At 32.5% G+C, this 9,331-nt stretch overlaps 1 long non-coding RNA gene across 1 annotated transcript; it reads right to left on the bottom strand.

Annotated features, from left to right (window-relative positions):
• Positions 1-1,335: 1,335 nt before the first annotated feature.
• LOC120560123 lies at positions 1,336-5,390 on the bottom strand. Its single transcript, XR_005639429.1, has 3 exons — positions 5,352-5,390; positions 3,512-3,577; positions 1,336-1,700 (listed from the first exon to the last, which is right to left on the bottom strand). It is a non-coding gene; the product is annotated as an uncharacterized LOC120560123 (long non-coding RNA).
• Positions 5,391-9,331: the final 3,941 nt, after the last annotated feature.

Genomic DNA, 9,331 nt, shown 5'->3' with positions numbered 1-9,331 from the left:
ATGAGTGCTTGTTTTCTGGGCTGCTCTTTATGTCAAACTTTGTGAGATATGTAAAATGTATTTCATCCTGAAAATCTATCTAAATTACTTCATAATATGCACACAAAAATAGTATTGAAAATCTAATACTAATCCATCTCAAGGCAGAATAGGGTCCATTGCACACGGCACATTTTTCCAAGCTTGGAATTACTGAGGAAACCACATCATATTTACAGTTTTTATGACAAAACAGTGAATTAGAGATTAGGTTATACATTTGTATCTGTCAGATATCACAGTGGCATGGTGATCCTCTGACTTGGTTGAAATCTTGTGTACAAAATTGGAAATAAAGTCATTAAATAACAAGTAAGGCACAACACAATTGTCTATTTAAGATAAAGGGCTCAAGTATACAGTATGTAAACATAAAAATGTCTTCAGCCATTCACAGAAATTAAGTCAGTGCAGCATCGTGACATCCATTATATGACAAATGACTGGACAACAAATGAGTGAAGTTACTGATATCTTGAAAGCTAACAATACAATTCATTACTAAGGTAAATATATTGATATAAATGAGATGGTAATGTAGTGCAATGATGATAGTGAGTGTAAAAATTCATCTTTATTTATATGTATATATATATATATATATATATATATATATATATATATATATATATATATATATATATATATAAGGACTGTGTATACAAAAACAATCCTTTGTGTGTTTGTACTGGTCAGGTGTATTCACTATAAGGACTGTGTATGGATACTGTTAAGTGTTTTATTGAACAGACAAGTTATAAATTATTTGGTTCCCTTGAAACTTGGTTTTTCACCTTTAGTATATCCTTGTAATATTAGATGCATAACAATTTCAAGTGGATCAAAGAATCTATTTATGGTAAGATTATTGAGAAATGGATTTTCAGGGATAAATGTTATACATAAACAGTCCTTTGTGTGTATGTACTGGTCAGGTGTATACACTTTAAGGACTGTGTATGGATACTGTTAAGTTTTGTATTGGTGTGTATGCAAAGATGAATTTTTATACTATCATCATAACACTACATTACTGTCTCATTTACTTATATGAACACATACAATAATGCAATAAAAAAAAAACTTTTTAACACAAATTGTTAATCATTTTTTTGTATTATGGCTAAAAACATAAGAAGCTATCAGTTTAGTTTCTATTGCAATACCTAACTCCTTTCTCTTGTGATTACACATTGTTTCATGGAATTCCATTTGAACTGGTCTTCTGTTAATGTCACTGTCAATTAAATTTGATAAACCACATCCACACAGGGATGATAAAAATAGCCTGGGTTTTTTAAAAGTATTGATTTAAACAGAATTGAAGTGATTTTTTTCCACTTAAATTTTTGTGGAACTAATATTATAGAGAAATGCTGATACTACTAATAATACTAAATACTAACAGCATATATACATTTTTCAATAATCTTACTATGGAGGGATAATGTCCAAATACACTGTCCTCAAAGTGTCTACAACTGACCAGTACATGTACACTGAGGACTGTGTATCCATAACCCTCACTCAAATATCAACATCTGGTAAAAACTGCTTTGCAACCAAAAAGATCTGATGTCAATATCAAAATTAAATAGAGATTAAGTCACCTTTTCAACATCTTTAAAGCTGTCAGATTATCACGGTACCATGATGATCCTCTGTCGTAGTTGAAATCATGTGTAGAAAATTGGAAAAAAATAATTAAATAACCAGTAAGGCACAACACAATGATCTATTTCAGAGAAAGACATGGGCTCAAGTATACAACATGTAAACATAAAAATGTGTTCAGCCATTCACAGAAATGAATTCACTGCAGCATCGTGACATCCATTATCGGACAAATGACTGGAGAACAAATGACTGAAGTTACTGATATCTTGAAAGCTAACAATACAATTACCTACTAAGGTAAATATACTGATATAAATGAGATAGTAATGTAATGCAATGACGATAGTGAGTGTAAAATTCATCTTTGCATACACACCAATACAAAACTTAACAGAATCCATACACAGTCCTTAAAGTGTATACACCTGACCAGTACATACACACTAAGGACTGTTTCTGTATACCATTTAACCCTGAAAATCCATTTCTCAAAAATCTTACCATAACTAGATTCTTTGAACCACTTGAAATTGTTATGCATCTAATATTACAAGGATATACTAAAGGTGAGAAAACAAGTTTCAAGGGAACCAAGAAATGTATAATTTGTAAGTTCAATAAAACACTGAACAGTATCCATACACAGTCCTTATAGTGTATACACCTGACCAGTACAAACACACAAAGGACTGTTTCTGTATATACAGTCCTTATACTTATATAAAGCTATTTGGTGAGAAAGATTCTCCTGTCAAGTCCCCTGTCCTGTTCTGTCCAGACATGACACTTGTAATACCTGAAAATTGCTCAGACAACATTAATCAGGCACGTTTAACATAAATATTCTTGAGTTATATGTTTTTGTGAAAAGGTTAAAGACATTCTGATGACTGTATGTACAGAAACAGTCCTTTGTGTGTGTTGACTGGTCAGGTGTATGCACTATAAGGACTGTGTATGGATACTGTTAAGTGTTTTATTGAACAGACAAGTTATAAATGATTTGGTTCCCTTGAAACTTGGTTTTTCACCTTTAGTATATTATTGTAATATTAGATGCATAACAATTTCAAGTGGATCAAAGAATCTATTTATGGTAAGATTATTGAGAAATGGATTTTCAGGGATAAATGTTATACATAAAAAGTCCTTTGTGTGTATGTACTGGTCAGGTGTATACACTGTAAGGACTGTGTATGGATACTGTTAAGTTTTGTATCGGTGTGTATGCAAAGATGAATTTTTACACTATCATCATTACACTACATTACTGTCTCATTTACGTATGTGAACACATACAATAATGAAATTAAAATGTGTTTTAACACAAATTGTTAATCATTTTGTTGTATTATGGCTAAAAACATAAGAAGCTATCAGTTTAGTTTCTATTGCAATACCTAACTCCTTTCTCTTGTGATTACACATTATTTCATGGAATTCCATTTGAACTGGTCTTCTGTTAATGTCACTGTCAATTGAATTTGATAAACCACATCCAAACAGGGATGATAAAAAATAGCCTGGGTTTTTTAAAAGTATTGATTTAAACACAGAATTTAAGTGATTTTTTCCCACTTAAATCTTTGTGGCTCTAAAATTATAGAGAAATGCTGATACTACTAATAATGCTAAATACATAACAGCATATATTCAGAGTCACATTTAACAATAATCTTACTATGGAGGGATAATGTCCAAATACACTGTCCTCAAACTGTCCACAACTGACCATTACATGTACACTGAGGACTGTGTATCCATACCACTCCCTGAAATATCAGCATCTAGTGAAACGTCTTTGCAACCAAAAATATCTGATGTCAATGTCAACATTAAATAGAGATTAAGTCACCTTTTCAACATCTTTGAGGCTGTCAGATGCCAAGACCGCTTGGTAACCCTCTGCCTCAGTTGAAATCTTGTGTAGAAAAAGGGAGAAATTATCATTAATTAACCAGTAAGGCACAACAAAATTATGCTTGTTGATATGGAGTGAGGTAACAACGTAATTATCTAGACAGGAGTAAGATAAGGCTTCAGGTATACAGTATGTTCAAATGAATATTTGTACAGCCATTCACAGAAATTGAGTCAGTTCAACACAGTGACATCCAGTGTTAAACAAATGACTATAGTTACTGATATCCTAAAAGCTAACAATACAATTACGTACTAAGGTAAAGATACTGATATAAATGAGACAGTAATGTAGTGCAATAATGATAGTGAGTGTAAAAATTCATCTTTGCATACACACCAATACATGTAGTACATACACACTAAGGACTGTTTCTGTATACCATTTAGCCCTGAAAATCCATTTCTCAATAATCTTACCATAAGTAGATTCTTTGAACCACTTGAAATTGTTATGCATCTAATATTACAAGGATATACTAAAGGTGAGAAACCAAGTTTAAAGGGGACCAAGAAATGTATAACTTGTAAGTTCAATAAAACACTGAACAGTATCCATACACAGTCCTTATAGTGTATACACACGGACAGTAGTACAAACACACAAAGGACTGTTTCTGTATATACAGTCCTTATACTTATATAAAGCTATTTGGTGAGAAAGATTCTCCTGTCAAGTCCCCTGTCCTGTTCTGTCCAGACATGACACTTGTAATACCTGAAAATTGCTCAGACAACATTAATCAGGCACGTTTAACATAAATATTCTTGAGTTATATGTTTTTGTGAAAAGGTTAAAGACATTCTGATGACTGTATGTACAGAAACAGTCCTTTGTGTGTTTGTACTGGTCAGGTGTATGCACTATAAGGACTGTGTATGGATACTGTTAAGTGTTTTATTGAACTTACAAGTTATAAATATTTTGGTTCCCTTGAAACTTGGTTTTTCACCTTTAGTATATTATTGTAATATTAGATGCATAACAATTTCAAGTGGATCAAAGAATCTATTTATGGTAAGATTATTGAGAAATGGATTTTCAGGGATAAATGTTATACATAAAAAGTCCTTTGTGTGTATGTACTGGTCAGGTGTATACACTGTAAGGACTGTGTATGGATACTGTTAAGTTTTGTATCGGTGTGTATGCAAAGATGAATTTTTACACTATCATCATTACACTACATTACTGTCTCATTTACGTATGTGAACACATACAATAATGAAATTAAAATGTGTTTTAACACAAATTGTTAATCATTTTGTTGTATTATGGCTAAAAACATAAGAAGCTATCAGTTTAGTTTCTATTGCAATACCTAACTCCTTTCTCTTGTGATTACACATTATTTCATGGAATTCCATTTGAACTGGTCTTCTGTTAATGTCACTGTCAATTGAATTTGATAAACCACATCCAAACAGGGATGATAAAAAATAGCCTGGGTTTTTTAAAAGTATTGATTTAAACAGAATTTAAGTGATTTTTTCCCACTTAAATCTTTGTGGCTCTAAAATTATAGAGAAATGCTGATACTACTAATAATGCTAAATACATAACAGCATATATTCAGAGTCACATTTAACAATAATCTTACTATGGAGGGATAATGTCCAAATACACTGTCCTCAAACTGTCCACAACTGACCATTACATGTACACTGAGGGACTGTGTATCCATACCACTCCCTGAAATATCAGCATCTAGTGAAACGTCTTTGCAACAAAATATCTGATGTCAATGTCAACATTAAATAGAGAGTTAAGTCACCTTTTCAACATCTTTGAGGCTGTCAGATGCCAAGACCGCGGTAACCCTCTGCCTCAGTTGAAATCTTGTGTGAAAAAGGGAGAAATTATCATTAATTAACCAGTAAGGCACAACAAAATTATGCTTGTTGATATGGGTAGGGGTAACAACGTAATTATCTAGACAGGAGTAAGATAAGGCTTTAGGTATACAGTATGTTCAAATGAATATTTGTACAGCCATTCACAGAAATTTAGTCAGTTCAGCACAGTGACATCCGTAATTAAACAAATGACTATAGTTACTGATATCCTAAAGCTAACAATACAATTACGTTACTAAAGTAAAGATACTGATATAAATGAGACAGTAATGTAGTGCAATGATGATAGTGAGTGTAAAAATTCATCTTTGCATACAATACATGTAGTACATACACACTAAGGACTGTTTCTGTATACCATTTAGCCCTGAAAATCCATTTCTCAATAATCTTACCATAACTAGATTCTTTGAACCACTTGAAATTGTTATGCATCTAATATGCCAAGGATATACTAAAGGTGAGAAACCAAGTTTCAAGGGAACCAAGAAATGTATAATTTGTAAGTTCAATAAAACACTGAACAGTATCCATACACAGTCCTTATAGCGCTACACACCTGACCAAAAAAACAAAGACTGTTTCTGTATGTTCTCCTTATACTTATATAAAGCTATTTGGTGAGGAAAGATTCTCCTGTCAAGTTCCCTGTCCTGTTCTGTCCAGACATGACACTTGTAATACCTGAAAATTGCTCAGACAACATTAATCAGGCACGTGTAACAAAAATATTCTTGAGTTATATGTTTTGTGAAAGGTTAAAGACATTCTGATGACTGTATGTACAGAAACAGTCCTTTGTGTGTTTGTACTGGTCAGGTGTATGCACTATAAGGACTGTGTATGGATACTGTTAAGTGTTTTATTGAACAGACAAGTTATAAATGATTTGGTTCCTTGAAACTTGGTTTTCACCTTTAGTATATTATTGTAATATTAGATGCATAACAATTTCAAGTGGATCAAAGAATCTATTTATGGTAAGATTATTGAGAATGGATGTTCAGGGATAAATGTTATACATAAAAGTCCTTTGTGTGTATGTACTGGTCAGGTGTATACACTGTAAGGACTGTGTATGGATACTGTTAAGTTTTGTATCGGTGTGTATGCAAAGATGATTTTTACACTATCATCATTACACTACATTACTGTCTCATTTACATTATGTGAACACATACAATAATGAAATTAAAATGTGTTTTAACACAAATTGTTAATAATTTTGTTGTATTATGGCTAAAAACATTGAAGCTATCAGTTTAGTTTCTATTGCAATACGTAACTCCTTTCTCTTGTGATTACACATTATTTCATGGAATTCCATTTGAACTGGTCTTCTGTTAATGTCACTGTCAATTAAATTTGATAAACCACATCCAAACAGGGATGATAAAAATAGCCTGGGTTTTTTAAAAGTATTGATTTAAACACAGAATTTAAGTGATTTTTTCCACTTAAATCTTTGTGGCTCTAAAATTATAGAGAGAAATGCTGATACTACTAATAATGCTAAATACACTTAACAGCATATATTCAGAGTCACATTTAACAATAATCTTACTATGGAGGGATAATGTCCAAATACACTGTCCTCAAACTGTCCACAACTGACCATTACATGTACACTGAGGACTGTGTATCCATACCACTCCCTGAAATATCAGCATCTAGTGAAAGCGTCTTTGCAACCAAAATATCTGATGTCAATGTCAACATTAAATAGAGATTAAGTCACCTTTTCAACATCTTTGAGGCTGTCAGATGCCAAGACCGCATGGTAACCCTCTGCCTCAGTTGAAATCTTGTGTAGAAAAGGGGGGGAAATTATCATTAATTAACCAGTAAGGCACAACAAAATTATGCTTGTTGATATGGGGTGAGGTAACAACGTAATTATCTAGACAGGAGTAAGATAAGGCTTTAGGTATACAGTATGTTCAAATGAATATTTGTACAGCCATTCACAGAAATTTAGTCAGTTCAGCACAGTGACATCCAGTGTTAAACAAATGACTATAGTTACTGATATCCTAAAAGCTAACAATACAATTACGTACTAAGGTAAAGATACTGATATAAATGAGACAGTAATGTAGTGCAATGATGATAGTGAGTGTAAAAATTCATCTTTGCATACACATCAATACATGTAGTACATACACACTAAGGACTGTTTCTGTATACCATTTAGCCCTGAAAATCCATTTCTCAATAATTGTACCATAACTAGATTCTTTGAACCACTTGAAATTGTTATGCATCTAATATTACAAGGATATACTAAAGGTGAGAAACCAAGTTTCAAGGGAACCAAATAATGTATAACTTGTAAGTTCAATAAAACACTGAACAGTATCCATACACAGTCCTTACACCTGACCAGTACAAACACACAAAGGACTTTTTCTGTATGTACAGTCCTTATACTTATATAAAGCTATTTGGTGAGAAATATTCTCCTGTCAAGTCCACTGTCCTGTTCTGTCCAGACATGACACTTGTAATACCTGAAAATTGCTCAGACAACATTAATCAGGTACGTTTAACAAAAATATTCTTGAGTTATATGTTTTTGTGAAAAGGTTAAAGACATTCTGATGACTGTATATACAGAAACAGTCCTTTGTGTGTTTGTACTGGTCAGGTGTATGCACTATAGGACTGTGTATGGATACTGTTAAGTGTTTATTGAACAGACAAGTTATAAATGATTTGGTTCCATTGAATATTGGTTTTCACCTTTAGTATATTATTGTAATATTAGATGCATAACAATTTCAAGTGGATCAAAGAATCTATTTATGGTAAGATTATTGAGAATGGATGTTCAGGGATAAATGTTATACATAAAGTCCTTTGTGTGTATGTACTGGTCAGGTGTATACACTGTGGACTGTGTATGAATACTGTTTGTTTTGGTGTGTATGCAAAGATGAATTTTTACACTATCATCATTACCTACATTACTGTCTCATTTATGTATATGAACACATACAATAATGAAAATAAAATGTGTTTCAACACAAATTGTTAATAATATTTTGTATTATGGCTAAAAACATAGAAGCTATCAGTTTAGTTTCTATTGCAATACTAACTCCTTTCTCTCTTGTGATTTTACACATTATTTCAGCGAATTGATTTGAACTGGTCTTCTGTTAATGTCACTGTCAATTAAATTTTGATAAACCCTCACACAGGGATGATAAAAATAGCCTGGGTTTTTAAAAGTATTGATTTAAACACAGAATTTAAGTGATTTTTCCACTTAAATCTTTGTGGCTCTAATATTATAGAGAATGCTGATACTACTAATAATACTAAATACCTAACAGCATATATTCAGAGTCACATTTAACAATAATCTTTACTATGGAGGGGATAATGTCCAAATGCACTGTCCTCAAACTGTCCACAACTGACCAGTACATGTACACAGAGGACTGTGTATCCATACCACTCCCTCAAGTATCAGCATCTTAGTGAAACGTCTTTGCAACACTCAAGATGTCTGATGTCAATATCAACATTAATGGAAGATTGTCCCTTTTCAACATTCTTGAGGGCTGTCAGATGCCAAGGACCCGTGGTAACCCTCTGCCTCAGTTGAAATCTTGTGTAGAAAAAGGGGAGAAATTATCATTAATTAACCAGTAAAGGCACAATAAGATTAATGCTTGTTGATGTGGGTGAGGTAACAACGTAATTATCTAGACAGGAGTAAGATAAGCTTCAGGTATACGGTATGTTCAGCATGAATATTTGAAAATCCCATACAGAAATTGAGTCAGTTCAGCACAGTGACATCCAGTGTTAAACAAATGACTATAGTTACTGATATCCTAAAAGCTAACAATACAATTACGTTATAACGTAAAAGATACTGACCTCCATA

This window comes from Perca fluviatilis, chromosome 6 (genome assembly GCF_010015445.1).
Source record: "Perca fluviatilis chromosome 6, GENO_Pfluv_1.0, whole genome shotgun sequence".
Taxonomy (NCBI): domain Eukaryota; kingdom Metazoa; phylum Chordata; class Actinopteri; order Perciformes; family Percidae; genus Perca; species Perca fluviatilis.
The sequence above is the reverse complement of the archived record's forward strand: the minus strand, read 5'-3'. Positions and strand labels throughout refer to the sequence as shown.